Raw genomic sequence first — 14,775 nt, forward strand, 5'->3', positions numbered from 1 at the left:
TCTTAGATTGTCTCTCCTGGATCTATTTTCCAGGTCAGTTGATTTTCCAATGAGTAATTTTATATTTTATTCTATTTTTTCATTTTTTTTGGCTTTCTTTGTTTGATTCTTGATATCTCATTCACTTCAATTTGTTCAATTCTAATTTTTACTGGATTATTTTCTTCAGCTAACTTTTTAAAAAATATCCTTTTGCATTTGGTTGATTGAACTTTTAAATGAATCGTTTTGTTCACTGTGATTTTTTTTTTTCATTTTACAAATTCTGTTTTTCAACCAGTTGTTTTCTTTTTACATTTTGTCAGCTCTATTTTGTAAGGAGTTTTATGCTTTTTTCCATTTCATCAAATCTGTTTTGTAAAGACTGAATCGCTTTTCCCATTTTGTTAAGTTTTAAGGAGTTTTCTTCAGATAATTTCTGTGTTTCCTTTTCCAAACTCTCCTGGAAAGTTCTCATTTCCTTTCCCTATTTTCCTTCTAATTTTCTTTTAAGATCCTTTTTGAATTCTTCCAAGAGAGCCTTGTGAGATGGAGACCAACTCATATCACCTTTTGGGGCTTCATCTGGAAATGATTTGGCTATAGTGTCCTCAGGGTTTGAGATCTGTTCTTTTCTGTTTCCATAAAAGCTATATATAGTCAATGAAAAAAATTTACATTTTTTTGAGGAGAGTACCCTTAGATAAGGCTGATTCCCTATGTGGATAGAGGGAGAGGAAAGTGGGAAAGAAGGAAGGTAGAAAGGCAGGCCAGAAGGTAGACAGGCAACTAAGAAGGAAAGAAGGAAGGCAGAAAGGAAGGAAGGAAATAAGGAAGAAGGAAGGAAGGAAGGAAGAAAGAAAGAAGGAAAAAAGGAAATAAGGAATGAAGCCAAAAAGAAAGGAAGGGAGGAAGGAAGAAAGAAAACAAGGAAGGAAGGAAGGAGGGAGGAGGGAGGGGGAAAAAAAAGAAAGAACAGCATTCCCCAACTGGAACTGTTCATTTGTATCTCCTGTGGGTCAATTACTACTGCCTGAAGATTATTGTCTGTCCTTGTTTCTTGAAAAAGGCTAGTAACATCAGGAAAGTGATGTCTTGATTTAAGTGAGAGAGAGTTGTGTAAAATCACCATCTTCACTTTCTCCTACAGAGCCATCTAGAAAAACTAGCAAGATATAAATGAGGATCACTGAAGATGGCTTCAGATACAGTGGGAGATCTTGGCCTTTTAAAAACTAAGCTCTTTCCCGGGTCTCAGTTTGTTTGAGGCTAGGTGATAAATGAACCCCCCTTCCCCCAAAGGCTTATTTTAACTAAAAGGGAAATACCCTCAGAATTTGGACCAAAACAGAAATAATTGCTATACCTACTGGCTGGCATGTAAGACAGCCTTTAAAGGATGGAATAGGAAAAAAAAATCTTTATCCTGGGTGGTAGCCATCAGGCTGACTAAATGAACATGAACCTACAAAGAATGAGACTGGACAATCAAAGGGTCAAGACCAATGGAGGAATTTTGTTTGATGCCTCTCACTACATGCAGTTGTTTGTGGGACATGTCAACACCTATAAGGAACTTCTTCTTCTTCTTTTTTTTTTTTAATAAATCTTTTTATTTTCAAAACATGCATGGATAAATTGACAACATTGACTGTTGCATAGCCTTGTTTTTCAGATTTTCTCCTTCTTCCCCCAATTCCTCCCCTAGATAACAAGCAATCCAGGATATGTTAAACATGTTAAAACATATGTTAAATCCAATATGCATAAACGTATTTATACAATTCTCTTGCTGCACAAGAAAAATCAGATTAAAAAAAGTAAATGAGTAAGATAACAAAATGCAAGCAAAAAACAATAAAAAGAGTGAAAATGCTATGTTGTGACTCACATTCAGTTCCCACAGTCCTCTCTCTGGGTGTAGATGTCTCTCTTCATTTCAAGATCATTGGAACTGGCATCAAACATCTCATTGTTGAAATGTCATGTTCATCAGAATTGATCATCATATAATATTGATATTACCATCTACAATAATCTCCTGGTTCTGCTCATTTCACTTAGCATCAGTTCATGTAAGTCTCTCCAGGTTTCTCTAAAATCATCCTCCTGATCATTTCTAATAGAACAATAATATATAAGATTCATATATCACAAGTATATATCAGCCATTCTCCAACTGATGGGCATCCACTCAGTTTCCAGTTTCTTGCCACTACAAAAAGGGCTACCACAAACATTTTTGCACATGTGGGTCCCTTTCCCTTCATAACAATCTCTTTGGGATATAGTCCCAATAGAAACACTGCTGGATCAAAAGGTATGCACAGTTTGATAACTTTTTGAACATAGTTCCAAATTGCTCTCCAGAATGGCTGGAACGAGTAACATCATATACAATCAAATCGGGGCCATTATTAGAAGGGCAAAGATTGGAGAGAGAGTCTATTGCTAATCTTGACATTGAGGTTGTAATGTCAGATTGTTCTGGGCTTTGGGACCATATTATGCCCCTAATGACAATAAATCTGTTCTTATCCAAATGGCTCCTTATGCCCAGTCAGACAATCTACCTAACACATGTTCATCAAACTGCCTTTGATTGGCAAAATATCATTCTTACCCCATTTAGGGCAAAAGGTCTGCTTGTGCTAATCAGTAGTTATATCATCATAAACCTGACTGTTCAGGTCTGGTGCCCAGCCTCCCAGTAGCCATGACCATGTCTGTGATGAATCAGTGCCATCCCAAGAATGGAAAGGATTCTCTGGATTCAATCTGCAGGAAGACTTAATTGCTAAGAATCAATTATTTTAGGAGATAATTTCAGCTGACTCTTTATGGTCCTTTCTTATTACTTAAGTAGAATCATCTAGGCTTGAAAGCCTTTTTCCCCCAGAGGGGTGGCATTGTTCTGATCCTTCTCATTGACAGGATTCCTTTTCACTAGGGTGATTTAAACAACTCTTCAAGAAAGGGTTTAGGGGACCAAGAAGATAAATTGTTGAGATGTGCTTTGTTTTCCTACAACATATAAAAGGTAAAACCATCACTATGTCACCATGGTAAATGTGTATTTACTCAGAAATTGACAGTACAAATTATGATGTCCTGGGGAAAAGATGAAAAGAGAGTCCTTATTTGTTTTTCAGTCATCCCTTGATATGGCTCTTAGAAAGGAAGAAATTTTGGCGACTGAGTCCAAGAAAACTAAATAGCAGTATTGGGAGAACCTTGGTATCAGTGCTTTCCCAAAACAAATTGCCTGCAAGAGATTTGTGTTCTCTTAGTCACTTTAATGGCATGGATTACATGAAGAGGATTGATTGTGCTGAAGGTGTCATATTTTGATGTTACTGGTGCTACTCCTGTATTCATCATCACTTTTTTTCTGTGATTAATCTTTTATGTCTATTTTTTTTTGTTCCCTGACTTCCTTAGTAGTTAGCTTATATTGTGAGGTTTTTTCAGCCAAAGTCCTAAAAGTATTTAAATTGTGGAAGGTTCTCTAGAAGATTCTTAAGATTTTGCCTGATATGTGATATGGTACTTTCCAGCTTTCCCCTCTTCCTTTGCAATATAGGTTAGTATATTTTCCTCCTAAAAAGTGTCCAGGATAGTCCTGTGATTTGATTGAACCTGTATCTAAATCTTTAAGTTTCACCTCCTTTGACATAGCTTCTGGCCCTATTAACTTTGCTCCCTAATTACCTAGGGACATAAAAGCCCCACTCCCCCCTTCTCCAAATGAAGTCTGGAAATTCAGCAGATGTCTTAGGGTCTTCTCCTCTCAGATTGGATTTTGGGTTATTTCATGATCAGGTAAAAGATGCTAGTCTTTGTTTCAATTCTAACCTAGCCTTGATCACTGAATTTAGGGTTAGGGTTAGGGTTAGTGAGCCTTGCCTTAATTAATTAAACTCAGAACTCTTAAAGCCTTAGTTTTTATTCTTAGCCAACATCTCCACTACATCCAGGGCCATCTCTAGTTGTCCTGAACTATATCTTGCACAGAGGACTCATATGGCTCTGAAGAGAAAGCAAATCAGATAATGTTGCATGGCCCTCCCTCACTTAAATCCAATTAATTTTTGCATCATGGCAATACCTCATTAATGTCATGGTCTTCTTTCCAGAATGAGGGACAAACAACAACAACAAACAATAACAACCTTCCATTTGTGCTTTTATACATACGTACATACACATACACACAAACATAGATACAGATATATAGTATGTATATTGTTATTTGCATGTTGTCTCTCTCCTACCCCCAAAGAATGTAATTTCCTTGAAGTGGGTGATTTTTTCTGGTCTGTTGTTTTTTCAGTGTTTAACAAAGTCCAAGATTTAACACAGTAAGAAGTACTGACTAACTCAAAAGTCCTCATTTACCCAAGGTAAATAGAATTAATTCTGGGTAAAAGGAAAATGATGGGGTACAAGTCTTAAAGCGGAGGAGTATCAAAAAAGAATTCACAGGCTTAGACCATCTTTTAGTGAAAGGGTAATAGCTTTGTTATGATGCCATAAGGTGAACTAAATTCCCTAGTGGAGTATGAAATTTACAAGGGAAAGGGGGAAACCTTTTATAGGGAAAAGACTTGAAACAAGCTGTGCTAACTATGCTAGTTTCTTGCCTCAGAAAGTCAACTGGTGATTAAGGAATGTTTGTATGAAACAACTTCCAGGGTTGACATTTATAGCTTAGCCTCCTGATTGTATATAGTAATTGTGGACCTCAGTTCAAGATAGCTCTATTTGTTCAAGATAATACTGTAAATGCAAGAAATTCCACAGAGGTCCACTTAGGGATAAGAAAATCCCTCCTTGGGGCCCATCTAGACAATGGATTGCTACTAGGGACATAGCTTTTTGCTGTAGTCTACCCCATCATGCCCTCTTAAACTAAATGAGAACCAAAATCTTTTGGAGTACAGGGTGATGGTCTCTGCCATCTAAAGCTGCTTCCTGATAGGAGTAAGCATAAAGCTAGTTCTGCCTTATAAGTCCCACTCAGAGAGATGATGTGCTCAAGGGCACAGAAGCTGGTCTAAGCAGTATACAGTGAGTGCTGAATTTTAGCATCAAAAACAGGATGATATCCAGTATTTGCCATCATTGAAGGTGAATCAGCTAGAGCCTAGAGGAAACAAGTCTAATGAGAAGTGGGATAAGAAAGGTAGTATTGTAAACAGTAAAGGAGGTGGCCAAGGATACATGTACCAAAATGTTTAAAAGGGGTTGTTTAGACATTGGGTAGTGAGGATGCCAGACTGAGTGGATTTTCAGTTGGCATAGAAACATGTGTAAAGACATTTTTGCAGATTAAGGCTTTCTACTCCTAGATTGAATCATTGCAGAAATGAATTTACTTAGAAAAGACTGACTTTACTCCAATTACACTTAAATCCTTAAAATTCTCTTCTCCAAACCACACTGAAGATGTTTCTGATTTAATTTCAATGATCAATAATAACTAGGTCCCACAAACAGTTGTATCAATGCCTAATTAGGCTTACCTCATTTTGAAATATTTAAGGACTTTATGTCATACACACACACACACACACACACACACACACACACACATATAGCAATAGACAGATGACAAAGTTAAATACTCATTTACATGATCTTTCATGATATAATGACTACATATTTTCATGCTGAAAACAGTGAGATATTACATACTTGCATTGTGCTCATGTCTTCTACTGTCTACTTGCTGTTATTATAGAAATTTACTATAAAAGAAAAGCAGGGATATGATTATAGAGCATCTTTAGCTTGTATGAGTTCCAGTAAGAATTGTAGTTGGCAGCTAATAATGCAGTAATCTCAGTCACTCAGGAATAATCAGGTGATAAGCATTCCTGATCAAAAGACCATTATGGGAAACAGAGCCAGAAGAATCCCACCCTGGGATTGTTCTCCCAGTTTTTGCTCAGAAATAGACCTCCACCTGTAAAGGGTTCAGGATCACAGCCTTATATGGAATCTCTCTTAAATGGTGGGTCAGTGACTTAATGATCCAACAATGATCAGAAAATCATATCTGAATTATAGTCCCAAGAGATTTTATCTCAAGCAGCAAGTTTTACTAATTTCAGGTAGGTTCAGTTTTCAAGACTCACATATCCTAAATAAGAAGTATTGACTATAACCATGCTCAAAAGTAAATAAATATTGACTACTGCTTTAAAAATCTCTTTAAATAATAGGAACAACTTTAAGGTGACACAATACAACCAATTAAATTAGTTCTATTACAATAACAAAGTTTACCATGACTAACACACATAGATTTCACTTAATATCTTTTACTTGTTTTATTTTTTCTCCTCCTTGAGTTTGAATTTATTCTGGTAAAAAGATCAACAATTAGAACTTGTTTCTATATAATAAACAGATTGGAAATCCTTAGCAAGCCAAATTTATTGTTTAGGAACTCTATACCCTAAACTATCTTAGGGCTGATGACCTTGTTCATAAGATGGTTTAAAGAAATCTGGCAATTTTATAAATAAGGGGAACCACAGAGAAGAAGAGGCTGAGCTTGCTGCTCCTGCCTGTCCACCCTATTGTTAGGGCTGCTGTGGGTTGTGCTCTTTGACATCTCCCCAATTCTATGAAAGAGTGAAGGTTATAAACTAATTCTGCAGCATACTTTCATACCCTAAGGCTAAATGCTTTGAATAAACAACAATTAGCAATTTTAGATTTTATCATGACAGTAACTCCAAATAATTTAATTAACAATCTTACAATTTTCATAAGTGATAGCCAAATTAGATTAGGTGTAACTTCCTCTAAACTTACAAGCAATTCCTTAAATTGTAGCTATAAAACACTATAAAAACAGGTTTAGCTGAGCTGAAAAAAAATAACAATAGACTTTAAACAAATATTTCTCCTTCTTTTAATTGTTCAGCTTATAACATTCAAATTACTGGATGACAAACCAAATTTGTCTTCTACAATCTCAGAATTAACCCATTTCTCATCAATTAGTATTTACTGAGTCATATCACTCAGAAGTCGACCCAACTAGTAGGAATTTTTACTTTTCTCAAGCTATTGCTGTGGGAAGTTGTGGGAAGGGCCTGGGCTTCCCTCTCCTGTTCCTTTAATTAAATTTTAGGGAGAAAACAAGACAATTCTTAAAATTCAGATAAAACATAATCTTACCACAGAAATGGGTAGGAATCATCTAATTTACAACCAAATTTCCAATTTTAACATACCCACCAATTTAAAAGGTTACAGTATAACTGACCAGCACTTAAACTTTGGTTTGTAATTCTCCTAAGTTCTAGCTAAATGTTCCAGTCAATCGCAATTACCTTTTGGTTGTTTCACAGTTCACACAAACCTCTTTTCTTTTTTTGTGAGCCAAGAAAGGGATGTCAGTTCTTATTTCAGAATGAAGACCTTCATCCTGGAATTCTTACTGGCACAGCTCTCTAAATCTGCCTCTTCATTTTCTTTTCTGTCTACCCATCCCTGTGGCAGTTAAGGAGGGAGAGAGGGTGAGAAAAAGAGACTCTTTTCTCTATACACCATCCTCCTATTCCTCAGGAGCCTAGGTTTGGGTATCCCATTAATTACCAATCAGGGTGACCTTAATTTACTTGAATGTGCTTCCAAATTGCCTTACACAGAAAATCATTTATCACAACATTGACAATATGTATTGGTCACATCTAAAGACCTATATAAAGCTATCCAAGCAGTTATATCCAATAAAAAAGTTAACATTCAATAGCATTTGCCCTATGCCAAGTATTTTTATAGTCATGTGGTCCTCACAACACCCCTAGGAGATGTGTTCAATTATTATCCCCTTGCAGAATGAAGTGAATTGTGTTCCTGTTGAAAGACAAAAGTGGGTTCTAGTTACTTCAAAATCCATTAACAAATTACAAAAGGCTTGACATCCTTCTTAATACATTTCCCCCAAATTTTCCAAATTACAAATTATATTCACCCTTTTTTTTGTCCTGCTTTTCATTTTTTCATTTTTTAGATTCTGGAAACAGTTAATACTCTATCTCTCTCACAATTTTCACCACATTACATATTAAAGAAAAACAGCTTTTATGATGTTAATATACATTTTAGATAAACTACTGAAATCCTAAAATGATTACACTTAAGGCTATGATATAAAAGCTCTGATCATAGTGTCTTAAAAGAAAATATATATATATGTGTGTGTGTATATATGTATATATATATACACACACACATACATACAAATATTGGAATCCTTACAAAGTGTTAACTCATTAGAGTTGATAGAGACAATAATTATCTAATTTAGCATGGTTCAGTATGATTGATCTGATCCTACAAGGAGATGTTATGGGCCAGAACTTGAAACAAGGTACTAAATAGAACTGATAGAAACAATGCTTGTATTCACACCTTTAGAGAGTTCATATAAGCAAGAAGCTCTTAGGGACACAGAGGCACTCTGGGACAGACACAGAGCACTCTGGGAGATTGAGAGCCAGAAACCCTCTCTTGGAGGCAAGACAGATTCATTCCAACTTTCACCTTGCTGGCTGGAGACATTCGGAGTTGAGCTAGAGGCAAAAGACTACCTACGAGAGGTCTCGGAACCAAGGAAAGCTGAGGCCTCTAAGAAAGCTACCCAGGCCCAAAGAAGGAGAAAATAAATGTTTGGATTTTATCAGCTAGTTGCTTTTGGAGTGATTATTACTCTGAGCTGAAACTAAGGCTGCCTTCCGAAAACCTCCCCAAGAAGCCTGCTCCCAGAGAGAACTATTATAGTTTAAAAGAAGAGAACACCACACACACACACACACACACACACACACACACACACACACATATTTTAAAAAGAAAACAAGAGAGACCTGTTGATGGACCAAGTTTTTCCTATCCTTCAGAGTACACTGAGGCCAAGCAGTGTTACATAAGACCATTCAAGATGTTCCTTTTTAAGATCTTGAAGACTGACCTTATTCCAGTTCTGCAAAAGGCAGCTTAAAGGTGAATCCTGGGGTACAGAAGAAAATTGGCCTATTTTTCCAGTAAGCTGTAAAAGGAGAAGGAAAGGAGAAACCAAAAATTTCTGTAATCATTAGCCTCTGCCAGCATCCTGAAGAGAGAGGAAGCAAATTGTAGATATTCCCAAGACAAGGCATTCCCAATCAAGGTTCTATAAGAGCCCTCAATTTGACAGGCCTGACTCAAAACCCAAAAGTCTTCCTAAGTACTTGAAAGGATAACCCAACTTCAGGGCAAAGGAAAACTTACTTTGACTGGGAGCCTTGAGGCAACAGACTGTTTCTCACACTGGGAACCAGAACAATAGGGTACAAGTCATGAAAGTGAGAAGTCATCAAGAAACAATTCACAGGCTCAGGCCATCTTCCAGTCAAAAGGCAAAAGCTTTATTATGATGCCATAAGGTAGGCTAAGTTTCCTAGTGGAACTTAAAATGTACAAGGGAAAAGGGGGATCTTTTACAGGGAAAAGACTCAGAGTATGCTGTGTTCACTATATTTGGTTCCTTATCTCAGAAAGTCAACTTGTGATTAAATAATATTTATATAAAACAACTTGACATTTATAGCTTGGCTTCCTGATTGTATCTAATAACGGTGGACCTCAGTTCAAGACAGCTTTATTTGTACAAGATAATACTGTTAATACAAGAAATTCCACAAAGGCCCACTTGGAAACAAAATAATCTTGTCAATATTCCTCCCCAGGGCCCACCTAGACATTGGGTTGCTACCAGGAATATGGCTGTTTGCTAGGGTCTAGTCACTTCATCAAAAAGATTCTTGGCTTCCTTCATTTTACTAACAGTGATGCCTCTATGGAGGAAGGCAAGTAGGCAAAGCATTTATGAGGAATGGTAATTTTATTTGGCACATTTCTGTATTTACAAGTTCAGTCTGTTGTGTTTTAAAACCCAGTTCCACGGTGGCCAATTTAGAGATCTGATTTTTAAAATATTGAACTGCTAAAGTATGGACCATACCCATCTGAGAATAAAATGGCTTATTGAATGTAATTGAAAACAGGAAGGGATTTAGTTAATGTTGTCTCTTTATGTGCACATGTGCAATCTCTTTGGTAAATCTGTAACTGTCTGAGAAATGGGGTAGGGAGGCATTTCTGTAGTAGCAGCAAAAAGCCAATTGAGATGTTAAAAAAAAATCAATCTCTTTTTAAATTTTTTTTTTAAATTCAAAAATTTAAAATTTAAAAATTCAATTCTCAATCAATTATTTTTTGATTGATTTGATGGTTTCTACCACTAAATATATCTTAGTTGCCTGAGGGGAATCTTACTTTGGGTATTGTTGTATTTCTAAGGTATCTCATGGTCCTACAGTTTCTTTCTCTCTTTATTACTTCTGTGTTAAAATTCTAAAATAGGGAGTCTTAAATTTTTGTGTGCTTTGGAATCAATGGCATGTTGGTAAATATTTAACAACCAACTCTATAAGAGGGTGGAGGAGGAGAAGGCTAGGGTAGATTTATAATGCTCTTAAGTTTATTTGTACTACCAACATTTTCTCTATCAATTTTGTAAGTCTAGGGAATCATCAAAACAGTAAACACTTAATTTATAGTGTTTTCAAATTTTGCTGTGTAAGTGCTCCCAGTGAAAATTATATAATTGGCTCTTATGAGCCATTATGAGCTGACTTTGGTATATTCCTTTATGAAAACTTCTGGCAGTCTGATGAAGCTTATGTACCTCTTCTCAGAATAGTGCTTTTAAATTAATAAAGTTGAAGATATGGAATTACAAAAGTAACCAATTATATTGAAATGTAGTTGTTGAAATACTAAAAAAAATTAATGGATTAATCTAAAGAAAATAATCTAAAGAAAAAAGGGTCAAAACTACATTCATTTTAAAAGTGAAGAAAAATACTTTGTTCTATAAAGTCATGTTAAAAAATAGCTCCAAAGTCATACTACCAAGAAGTAAATTTCAGTAGTGTATCAGAGAAATGGGATAAACTTTATAATCTAAAAATTAAAAAAAAAATCAAAACAACAGTTGGGTAAGGTTTATTTTTTTTTAATTTTTATTTTTAAGAACTTCTGTTAGAGGTAAAATACTATTGGTCTTCAAGAAAGAATCCGCCAAGTTTCTTTTCTGAGTAAGTTTTTACATATAACTTATTACCTCCCCCCCTAAATTGAAGGTTTATATGAAAAAAAAAAGGAAAGAAAAAAGAAGAGACTTTTGGTATAATAAGGAAGCTGACAAATTTTTTAACCATAACGGGCCTAGTGAATGTTACCATAATTTATGCACATATCCTGATTCTAATTAAGTAATAGCAGAGGTTGCTTTTGAATTTATAAGGCTATAATCAGCTCCCCTGTGCTCCATTAATGCCATGGCTCAGTCTGTGGTGTTAATTTCACACTACAGTGGGAGCTAGTGGTTGTTGCCAAATATACTCATAAGTCACAGGCAATTTGGATTATTACTGTAGTGCTCTCTGCATGGAGAAATGAGCTAGTTCATAATCACTTTTTAAAGTCATTATTGAGTATTTGAGAATGATAGCTCTTCTGACTTTGATGAAGCAGAGTGGGCTTGCTTTAACCAGCAAATCATCTCAAGATATAATAAATAAGGCAGCCCCCAGCAGAAATAGAACAGGTCAAGTTGTTTTTTGTTTTGTTTTGGTTTTGGGTTTTATTTTTGATTTTTTTTCCTCCCAAGGCATGAGAGAGCTTTAAAGTTCTAAACCTGTCCTACAGATGATTCTGTAGGGCTAATTATCCTTGTAGCAGAATGGCTAGCCTGGAATTTGTTCTATTTGGGGACTTTGGATGGAAATGAATGCCTTTAGCAAATCCAGGGAATTTGCTGGCTAAAGTATGGACTTCCACTGTCCCAGATTGTAGAGTCAACTGGGACAGTTTCATTGTGTAACTTTTTTTAAAGGAATACTTACCTAAAGATATCATGAAAAAAGAAGAAATGGGGAAAGACTCATGATATTAAGCTCTGGGCTGCCATAATATTGATTAGTTTGGCAATAATCCCTGATTCAGTTTATATTTTAGCATGATTTCCTAAAGAGGCATCAATCAGGTTCTAATAATAGCAAAACATATGAAGGAAGGAGAGGTCAGTGCTCACAATGCAAATGAATGAGGCTGCATACTAACCTATTGTAGCTCTTTCTCCTTCCTGTGTCTTAAGTCCATCACATCTTCCTTAGAATGGAATGAATAGGCACCTACTTAGGTTAATTAGAGAGCCTTAATTCTTTTATGTTCCTTATCCATGATCCCAGCTCTTTCCTCTTTTCTTCTGCAAGAAACTCAAGGGCCACATGCTCTATTTGTCCATTCATTCTGCTATCCAACATGATATTCAAAGAAAATTCTGATAAAGTCATTTGTATGAATGTAAAAATGACTAACAAGGCTCTTTCTCTTAATCATATTTTAACATAGAATAAAACTGCAAGTTAACTATTTCCTGGAGGGGCAGTAAGAACATTTTTGGCACCTATTGCCTCCTTTATTTTTATTAAAATCTTTTTATTTTTCAAAACATATGCATAAATAATTCTGCAAAATTAGCCCTTGCAAAACCTTGTGTTCTGATTCCCCCACTTTCTCTCACCCTTCTCCTCTAAATGACAAATAGTCCAATATATGGTAAACATGATATATGTTAAATCAATATATGCATACATATTTATGCAATTATATTGCTGTACAAGAAAAATCAAATCAAACCAGAAGAGAAAATAATGAAGAACATAAAATGCAAATAAACAACAACAAAAAGAGTGAGAACGCTATCTTGTGAACCACTCTCAGTTCCCACAGTCCTCTCTCTGGGTGTAGATGGCCCTTTTGATCACAAGACCATTGGATTTGGTCTGAATCATCTCATTGTTGAAGAAAGCTTCTTATTGATCATCATATAATATTGCTATATGATCTCCTGGTTCTGCTCATTTTACTTAGCTTTAGTTCATGTAAGTCTCTCCAGGCCTCTCTGAAATCATCCTGCTGATCATTTCTTATAGAACAATAATATTCCATAATATTCACATACCATAATTCATTCAGCTACTCTACTACTGATGGGCATCCACTCTGTGTCCAGTTTCTTGCCACTACAAAAAGGGCTGCCACAAACATTTTTGCACATATGGGTCCATTTCCCTCCTTTAAGATCTCTTTGGAATATAAAACCAGTAGAAACATTGCTTGATCAAAGTCTGTGCATAGTTTGATAACTCTTTGAGTATTCTTTCCAAATTGCTCTCCAGAACGGTTAGATCCATTCATAACTCCACCAACAATGTATCAGTGTCCCAGTTTTCCCACATCCCCTCCAACATTTGTCATTACCTTTTCTTGTCTTCTTAGCCAATCTGAGAGGTGTGTAGTGATATCTCAGAGTTGTCTTAATTTACATTTCTCTGATCCATAGTGATTTGGAACACCTTTTCATATGACTAGAGATGGTTTCAATTTCTTCATCTTAAAATTGTCTGTTCATATCCTTTGACCATTTATCAATTGGAGAATGACTTGAATTCTTATAAATATGGGTCAATTCTCTATATATTAATGAGGTTTTTATTCATCTATTGTATCTTCACATTTTATCAGTTACATTTATACCCTCTGAGTTACTAAGGCAGAAATAGATTTCTATATTAGCCATGTTGCAAATAAAGCAAGAAAAGTTGAAAAATGGAGTTTTTTTTTTTAAAAAAGGATGCATAACTCTACATTCAGAGTTCATTAGTTTTCTCTCTCAAAGTGTATGGTATTTTTTATCATGAATCCTTTGGAATTTGTCTTGGATTATTGTACTGATCAGAGTAGTTATGTCTTTATATTTGATCATCATTATAATATTGCTATTACTGTGTACAACATATCCCTGATTCTGCTCCCTCTACATAAATTCGTGTACATTTTCCCAGTTTTTCTGAAAACATTCTGCTTGTCATTTTTTTTATAGCACAATAGTGTACCATCATAATTGTAAACACCATATCATCCCTTTCTGAATTGATATTCCTATTCCATAATTTCTCAGAAATATCTGATCCTTTGTGGTTCCATTGGGGTTTTCATACAGAGATACTGGAGTGATTTATCATTTTCTTCTCCAGCTCATTTTACAGATGAGTACATTGAGGCAAACAAAATTAAATCACTTGCCCAGACTCATATACCTCTTAAGTGTCTAATGGCAGATATGAACTTAGGAAGACATCTTCCTATCTATAGGCTTAGCATTTTATCTACTATACCACCTAGCTGTCCCAATTAATAGCTATTCCCTTAATTTCCAATTTTTTTGTCATAAATAAATGTCATAAATATTTTTTTCTACACATAAGTCCTTTCTCATTTTCTTTGATCTTTTTGGGATACAAAACAAGTAGTGGTATAGCTGGGTCAAAAGAATGCACAGTTGTGTTGCCCTTTAGGTACAGTTCCAAACTGTTCTCCAAAATGGTTGGATCAGTTTATAACTCCACTAATAGTGAATTAGTGTCTCTTTTCCCCCGTCCCCACATATGTTTCAGCATTTGTCATTTAATTTTTCTGTCATGTTAACCAGTCTGATAGGTGTTCCAAATTATTTTAATTTGTACTTCTCTAGTCAGTAGCAATCTTGAGCTTTTTTCATGTGACTATTGACAGCTTTGATTTTTTTTCTTCTGAAAGCTACCTAATAACACTCTTTGATCATATTAATTGGACAATAGCTCTTATTTTTCAAAAATTGGCTCA

Source organism: Antechinus flavipes, chromosome 1, assembly GCF_016432865.1.
Source record: "Antechinus flavipes isolate AdamAnt ecotype Samford, QLD, Australia chromosome 1, AdamAnt_v2, whole genome shotgun sequence".
Classification (NCBI taxonomy): Eukaryota; Metazoa; Chordata; class Mammalia; order Dasyuromorphia; family Dasyuridae; genus Antechinus; species Antechinus flavipes.